Raw genomic sequence first — 9,243 nt, forward strand, 5'->3', positions numbered from 1 at the left:
ACGTGTCTTATTCAAATACAGGTTCAGATTCCGGAAATCAAAACTATGGCCCCAAGGTTTTACATTCCTAACAAGTTCTCTGGTGCTGATGGGTGCTGTCACTGCTGACCAGTCTATCAACAAAGATCTAAGGGATGCAACTGTCACTGTCACTGTCATTCTGTTGCTCATCTATTTGCTCAAGTGGACACCAGTAACGTCTCTATAGTGAAAATTGTTGTTACTCTTTTTGGCATATTGAATTTGCCAAGGGTAGCTTTCCAGGCTTTGCAGGGCAGGTGAGATACTCTCAGTAGCTTGCCGGCTCTCCGAGAGAGGCGGAGGAATGGAACCTGGGTCAGCAGTATGCAAGACAAACGCCCTGCCCACTTTGCTAAGGCAAAATGTTTTATCTCCAGAAAGAAATGAAAGGAAGGGCAAGGGACGGGATGTGAGCGCCTGTTCCCATCCCCACCCCTCAGGGCCTTCCCACTCAGCGTCTCAAGTGCCAGAACAAGCCACAGACTGGCACACACAACACAAAAGCTCATGCCACCTCTCTCTAGCCATTTGTTATCCAGAATTTTACTTAAGAAAGTACAGAAAGAGAGGAAAGAAAAGGGGTGAGAGCTGGCGAACGGGCAGGGGGTGGCTAATCAAGCATTTCCCTAGGCCTTCTGGGAGACTTCAGCGAAAGTGTTACATGTTTTGACTTGTGATAAGGCAAAGGCTTTATGAGCCATAGAATGTCTCCGAACTTCATGAATGCAGACTTGACAGCACTGGGACAGTGCTGGGGACTGAACCCAGGGCCCCAGACATGCAGAGCAAGCACTCTACAGCTAAACTGCAGCCTGGTGGATGCAGAACTTAACATTCAGTTCCAAGAAGATTAAAACTTTTCTGGTATTGAAGAGTACATTCTGATATTGAAGAGAACAAAAGCTTTTCACTAGTTAAAACAACACTAGGAAGAAGAACACATTCAGGACACACACTCCCTATCAAGGTCTCTAACCCTTTAATATTCACATTTTAGTAATGTAGGAAGTTATAGAAAATCTATAAACTTTTAAGGCAAAATAAATCCAGCCTATTATGAACTTACTGTATGATCTACAAGCCATAAACAGTTTGCCCGGTCCCTTTCAAAAGAATTGCCTATTGGCTCCCGGAACTGAAATAAAAATGCATTGTGTTTGACTGCATGATGCAGCTTTCTGAAACCTTGGTGTTGCTAATGTCATTTACGTTGTTCCCACTGCAGCAGTAACTCAAGCCAGTAGAGTCTGAAAGTGCAAAGGCTTTCCACAAAAACCTTGCATCTTATTTTGTTGCTTCTTTTTGTTTTTTAAGGGGATGCAACAATAAATAAAATTGTATTTCTGCTCTTACAGAGCTTATATTTGTGGCAAAAATGGGCTGATCTCTTATTATTTCTTGGAGGTACCACTGTGAACCTCCTCAGAATAAATTATTTGAATTGTGAAAAAATAATATAAAATGCATTATCTTAACCATACTTAAATATGAATTTTAGTGGTGTTAGGTATGTTTATACTATTATAGAGCCCTTTTCCAGGAGATTGTCATCTTGTCTAATGGAAATCTAGATCAATTAAACAGATCCCCTTTCCCCTCCCCATTTCCTAACAGCCCCATCTTCCTCTTGCTGTGGATTTGAGATTTGAGTAGTCATTCTGCATTGAGTCCAATCATACTACTGTGTCTTGTGCCTGGCTTATTTCTCTTAGAAAAATGTTCTCAGTCTTATCCATGGTATAAAAAGTGTCAGAATTTCCTTCCTTTTTATGGCTGAATAGTGTTTCATTGTAAGAATATACCCCATTTTGTTTAGTCATTCATCTATCAATGAACACTTAGGTTTACTTTATTCTTTGGATTTTATGGTTAACATTTCTATGAATAAAGTTTCTATGAAAATGGGCAGATATGTGTAACTTCAATATACTGCTGGTCAGATCATGTTATGATTATTTGTTTTTTTTTTAATAGCACCTGAAGATTCTCTCCAATTGTCAGGAAATATTTATATGTGCATTAAGGACTTAATTTCTTTCAAATGTCAATACCATGGAGTTACTGCTGATCACTGAGAATATTTTCAGCTTTCTATAGTATCATCTGATACTATAGACAATAGCATCCACAAATTTAGTTTCTCCTGAATGTGATACTAAAATTATTAACTGTACAATTAAAAAAATGCTTAGAAAAAAATCCTTCTTTATTTAAAATGCAGTCATCACTAACTTGATTTTCATTAATAGCAATCAACAGATAATTTCAAGGAGATGAGAAAAGAGGCTGACAGTTCCCTTGGATAATGCCTCAGTGCACACCAGGATAAGGCTAATAGCATAAAGTCAATTGTTTCTAAGCTTAATAACATACAAAGAATTCTTTTAACTTAGAACACTGAAATAATAAGGTAAACTATGAAAGAATTATCTAAAACTGCTTGACAGATCATTTTGACATACCTATACAAGACATATCATAAATAAGATAGAAATGAAAGTGTAAATCAACTAAGGCAGTTATTAATACTTTTTCCTTAAGTAGTGTTTCCAAACTGTTGCTGAAGCATTTATTCTTTTAAAATGCCATGTATATAAATTAGAGAGAATGGAATGTTATTTTCCTTTAAAATGTTTTCTGTGGTTATTTGACTGTCCTTTTAATATGCTATATAATATTATAAGATTTTAATAAAATTATTTTATTATCTTTATGTTTGGTATCTATAATAATGTTGTTACCTATTCTTTTTTTTTTTTCATTTTGGGCCATATCCAGCAGCACTCAGGGTTCATTCCTGGCTCTGTGCTCAGGGCCTGCTCTTGACAGTGTTCAGGAAACCATATGCAGTATCAGGGAGCAAACCAAAGTTGGCTGCATTAAAAACAAGCAAGCACCTTTACCCCTATACTCTATCCAGCCCTCACTATTTAACGCAAGCTTATGTGACCACAGACATTTCACCACTACTCACATGGACCACTTCAATCCAGGTGAAGTCCATCAATCCTCCCACAACAGAGAACTGGGCCCGTCATGGAGCACGCCAGTCATTTAGAAGCAGTCTGGGAAACTCTGCAGCAAGCAGGGACTCAGTTCTTTACTCTGATTTTTTGTTTGTTTGGGGGACAAACCCAGCAATGCTCAGGAGTTACTCCTGGTTCTGCACTCAGAATCACTCTGCCATTAATGGGACCATATGGGATGCCAGGGATCAAACCCAGATCAGCCGTGTACAAGATAAGCACCCTCTCCGCTGTACTATCACTCAGCCCCCATTCATTCTGATGTTTATATTGTTCTTGCCTATCGATCCTGTCAGAAATTGTTCAAAGTCCAAGAGAGGAGGATCTTTTTTCCCTAATTGCAGGGTCATTTTACTGATATTGCCAATCTAATGCGCAAATTTAACAGAGAATCTATAGAGAGGTGTCAGTTTCGCTGTTGCAGCCTGTGATGTGTGTAATTAATTAGTTCCTTTTTCCAAGTAGAAAAGTAAGCTACTTGTCCTATTCCTTATGTAAGCAAAAATATGTGCAGTTGAGACTGACTCTTAGTTCCAGTGGACTTTTTCCATGTTCTCTGATCCATTAATCTAAGAACAAATGTCCACAAATTAGCATAACTGAAAAATGGAACACTGTTTCAGAAAGTGCACAAGCAAGTTGCCAACTTGTTTTAAGCTTCTCGAAGATGGGCCTTACTTGTTATATCAGCACAAGCTGAGCCTAAACTGACATAAAACAGAGGCTCTATCAGGAGCTGGCAGTTTTGTAAAATATCTCTCAAAAACTCAAAAGTTTATTCCTATATGTAGCCTTTCATCATCTTCTTAACTTGTAAGCATTAAAGGACTGAGTCTTCCCTACAACAAAGTATCCCTTTCTTTTGCATCTGTTTCCTGCTCACCCACTTCTATATTCCATCACTGTGCTTATCACCCTTACCCTTAGGCCGAGCTCATTTCTGTTTCTCTGGCCTTTGCTTCGTCCTGCTCCATAAGCACAAATATCTTTGTGTTAGTCATTCTGGTAGACTCAATGAAGGTAGCCCTCTATTATTCTGCTGTGAACAGCTTTGGACCTTTATGTCATCTTGAATTGATTCTTCTTAAGGATCAAAGAATAAATAAATCAGTTTAAAAGGCTTTTATTTTTGTATTTCAAACGCAGGTACGATTTATGATACACCAAAATACAAAAAGCAAAACAAAAGAGAGAAAAGCTGCTGCTGCTCATTAAATGGCAGTTTAGAGAGGCCCCTCTTTTGAAGATAAAAAAAATCCCTCCGCGCCAGATGATGAAAGGCATTAAGGCTCCATAGACAGCAAAGCCCTGGTCTGTCTCCCAAAGAGCCCCTGTGCTCTCTTTCTCATCCCAGATGTATCATTTGTTTCAAGACCCCAGTGAGTTTCCCCTCGACTTTGTTTTTTTATGTGTGTGTTACTAAGAGAAAAAAAATTGTACAAAAATTGTATCGATACTTCACAGTCTCATCTTCAGTTGTGATGACTCCTCAGGACCGCATTTTATCCAAATATTCTTTATAAAACTTTATATTCCCGAGAAATGTCACTTGATTTGCTAAGTGAAGGGTGAGTGACGTCTCTTGAAGGTATAATCCAACCATTCATTCAACGAGAACGTTATCAAATCTCTACCTTGAAGCCAACATTCGCTCCCCTCCAAAAGTGAAATGTGTGTTCAGGTGGGGAGCCAGACCTGGCATGAAGACAAGGAGTAGCCGGAAGTAGGGAAAGACACTACCTCTGAGGCTCAAAGTGGAAAGTAAAGTCTAGGACTATCTCTGAAGACCTCTAAAGTAGCTAAGTGGTATAGGAAACTGGGAAGTATCCTTCAGAGAGAGAGAGAGAAAGAAAGAGAATTGCTTATGAGAGTAGAACATGGCTCAGTCATGGACTACAAGTAACCTGTCAGCAAAGCAGAGTTAGTAGAAAGCATGGCAGTGATCATGTGGCACTAAAGAAATGACCGGGGAGCCAGGGGGATAGTGCAGCAGATAGGGTGCTTACTTTGCACATTGCTCACCCAGGTTTGCTCCCTGGTATCCCATATCCCCTGAGAACTGCCAAGAGTGGTTCTTGAGTACAAAGTCAGGAGTGAAACCTGAGCATTGCCAGGTGTGGTCAAAAAGAAGAAAGAAGAGAAATGGCTGCACAAAAGAAAGGGTTTTGTTTATCAGAAAACTCTAGAACAGGGAACAGGAAAAGAGAATGGTAGTGTCATCAGGAGGCAGCTGCAGTGATTGATAGGTATGAGGAGTGACATGGGGCTAAGCTAAAGCACCTATTGCAGAAGTACAAGGACATAGATGGATTCATGCATCGAGAAAATAACCCCTATTATGTTTTAGTTTAATGAGAAATTCTATTTTGACACCTCATCTCAACTATAGGCACCTTTCGCCCTCTTGTCTCCTGTCCTAATATCCTAACTGCCACATCAAATTGCTCATTCCAAACAGATAAATCAACCTGCCACTTTCTGCCTCTCTCTTTCGGTGCTTGAGGGGGATGGGGGAAAATGAGTCAGTAATGAGGTACTATTCCATTATTTGAGTGTTCTAAATCCATATCACTCCTTTCAGTGTTCTATAATCATCCTAAGATACTGCTATTCTCAACACAGTTCACAATCAAATTCAAATTCCCTCCTCAATTTTCCTCAAGTTTAAAATATAGAGAAAAGTGAATTCTTGAGGCTAGGATATGTACAGTGGTTAGAGCACTTGCCTATCATGCATCCAATCTGGGTTCAATTCCCCACACCCTATGATCCCCCAAACACCACCAATTGCAGCTCTGGTGTGCTGAAGACCTCTAAGGTAGCTAAGTGGTATAGCACCACCATGTTGCCTGGATAATCCCAGCATCCTCAAGTCCTTGCATTGAACCACTGTCGGGGTGACCGAGAATCACAGATGCTCAAATGCTAAGTTCTTCCTCACATTTACGTCTTGAAGCACCAAAAATGTCCTGCAGAATTAAGAATCACAGATGCTTGAATCTGTTATTTCCCAGTGGGTGACACATTTGTCACTTAATGGAGTAGAGTTTTAAGTCACTCATTTAGTAGTTACATGCTTTAATCTTTATTAGTAAATATGCAACATCCTATCACATTCATTATCAGAAATAGAACTTTCCAGACAAACCAGTGAAATACCATTTGAAAGGCAAGATTTCAATGACAGAAACAGAAAAAAAAATAAGTATCTCAAAATTGACACATACTGGTCCAATCAAGCTCATTCAAGATAAGAGAACCCCAGACTCCAGACTTAGATGTTCTAAGTGACAAGATTTTTTATCTGCACCCCTTCCTCTGATGCCTATAGCTAAGTGCCATTTCCTGCCACGCCCTTAAGGATAGATATGTTGGGGGTGAAGTAAGAGTGCAAAAAATAGGGCACTTGCTTTGCATGAGCCATCCTAGGATCCATCTCCAGCATCACTTATGACCTCCTGAGCACTGCTAGTATTGATCGATGAGCCCAGACCCAAGAGTATAGGCTGAACACAGCTAGGTTTGGCACCCCCACGCCCCTCAAAAAGAAGTGTTTCCTGTATGTTCTTTTAGTTCCTTACCTCTAAAATCAAGAACCCGGAGTAGATAATATTAGGGAAAATCTTGTAGAAACAAAAGATCCTATAACCCAATCCCAATACATATTGGAAAATGAAAGATATGAGAAAGATGAGCTACTAATATTTGAGATGGTTCAAGCAATTAGCTTACACAAATGCAGCCAGTATTACTTAGTATTATTAACAGCCAAGTTGGACTTTTTTTTTCTAGGGGATAAAGTATGTGTCAGGGATAAATTCCTGGGTAAAGAGTAAGAAGTAGGACTGGCCTTCCACGGTATGTCTCTTAGTTTGTTTCTATAAATGAATGAACTGGAGTCACCAAATTTGAAAACACACACACACACACACACACACACAGAGATACCCAAATTTGAACCAGTCCTCTGAAGACTGAGATCCTCAACTTTAGACGAGTTGATATCTGGAGATCATTTCTATTTTTTCATGGTATAACAGGAAAGAAAATCCTGAGAGATCTAGCTGACCCCATTCACTCCTCTCAGCACCTGATCCAGAACTTCACCTGATCTCTCACCTCCAGCTTAGTTTGAGGTGGGGGCCACTAAGCCAGGGGCAAACACTTCTGTTATTCCAGCAATGGTTGCCAATAGGAATAAAGATGACAAGATAAATATGTCTTCAGTGTTCTTAATCATAGGACATTTAATCATAGTACATTCACTTAAAACTATAGAGTAGTATTCATTGGATTCTACTTACTCAATACAGACCACCTCAAATGCAATGCTGCCTAACTTTCATGCTCCACTGGAGGATAAATGCAACCCCTAAACTGGTGATTGCAGAATTCAAATTTCTACTGTGGGACTTGAATGTAAAGGCAAACATGCCTTGACCCACAGTTTCCATGAGCTGCATCTGGGTTGATAAAGTGCCACATTCAACTGACTTCTCAGTCCTAAGCATTATGCAACTGTTCTGTGATTAAAAAGAATTCCAGTGTTCCAGGGGCAGGCATGTGTGAGTTTATACAGACATAGATTGACATCACTGCAATCCTACAATAGATGCAATGCTGGAATTGTGACTTTTGGATCTTTTTTCTTCTTTTGCTTCCAAAGGAAATAGAGGAAGGGCAGGAAATTGTTTTTATTTTTAAATGATATAGTCCCCATGAACTGCAGCAGAAAGATGAGAAATTGCAATGAGCACAAGTCCCTGTTCCTACAGGAAAAATGTCACGCAGACATAGAAGTCAAATAAGGGTGAAATGGGAGAAACTTTAGGATGTGAATTTAAAATATCTTCAACTATGAATCAGTAGAGGATATTTATGTATTCTCAGTGTCTGAAACCACATGATAGCCAGCACACTTTCCACTGTTGCAATATGGAAACAGTTCTCTCCTTCACCAATTATCTTGTCAAATTTACATGCAGCCAACAAAATGATGCAAATAATAGTACACTGAGTGATGATAAGTAAATATACTGAGTTATTTAGCAGGAAATACCATCAGAATGAAGGGAAGTAGACGAGAAATAAGGGCAATGAGCTCAGTCAACTTGCCCATCTTAAAAACTTGGAACTGGAAAATAGTGCAGTGGGTAAGCTGACCTGGGTTCAATTCCAGGCACTGCATAGGTACCCTAGAGCCCTGCCATGAATGACCCCTAAGTACAGAGCCAGGAATAAGACTTGAGCACCAAATATGTGGCCACAGCCCAAACCCAAAACCAAACTAATCTTCATCTTTATGAAGTACATTCCACGCTTTGACTCATATGACCTGATTAACTTATCTGTGATCTCCCCATTCTACACTGTTTCTCTGATTTTGTACTTTTATGTTCCCCATTACTACTCTGGTTCATAGCGCATGGGCATCTCAGTGTTTTAAGAATACCAGCAAATCTATCAATATAATAAAAGATGAGGCCACAACTCGCTGCAGAAAGTTCCTGTACATCCTGAAGGACCAAAGGGAAGTGCTCCCTGAAGAAAAATCCGTAACAGAAGGAACATGGATCTGTATACTGGGCTTTTCACTGGACCCAAGATACTAGATGAGGTCGCAGCCCTGAGTCTGAGTAGACCCTTCCCATTCAGGCAACATCTCCCCAATCTGGGCACTGAAGGATTGACAGAAACATTGGCAAAAGCATGCTCAGGTATTCAGGAAGTCTTCAGTTTCAACATGGAAGCATGCTCAGGTATTTAGAATGCCTTCAGTTTCAACATCGAAGAGGTAACTCAGGCAGAGCAGTGATGAAAACTTCCTGGAGCCACAGAAGCAGCAGAATCATGCTTGTTGGATGTAGGGATCTGTGTCTTTCTTGGTCTCTTGATAATGGTTGGGCAAATGGCTTTCAGATTCTCCTTTCTACCTACTCATTCCAACAAGAGGCCCTTGATTCCCTTGATTTTCACTCGTTTATGAGTCTGGGTCAAAGAGCCACAGAGGCTCTGGATGGGGACTGCTACTCCTGATGCGTTGAGCGGAAGACTTTCTCAGAAAGTTCCTGTGCCTCAGGGCCTACTAATTTTAGGATTAACAACATTTATATTCACTCCCAAATAAGCATCTTCCTCTCTCAAGGTCAGGTTTTCCTTCCAATTGCCTGCCAATCTTTAAAAGTTAAAACAAGCA

Source organism: Sorex araneus, chromosome 1 (genome assembly GCF_027595985.1).
Source record: "Sorex araneus isolate mSorAra2 chromosome 1, mSorAra2.pri, whole genome shotgun sequence".
NCBI classification, from domain to species: Eukaryota; Metazoa; Chordata; class Mammalia; order Eulipotyphla; family Soricidae; genus Sorex; species Sorex araneus.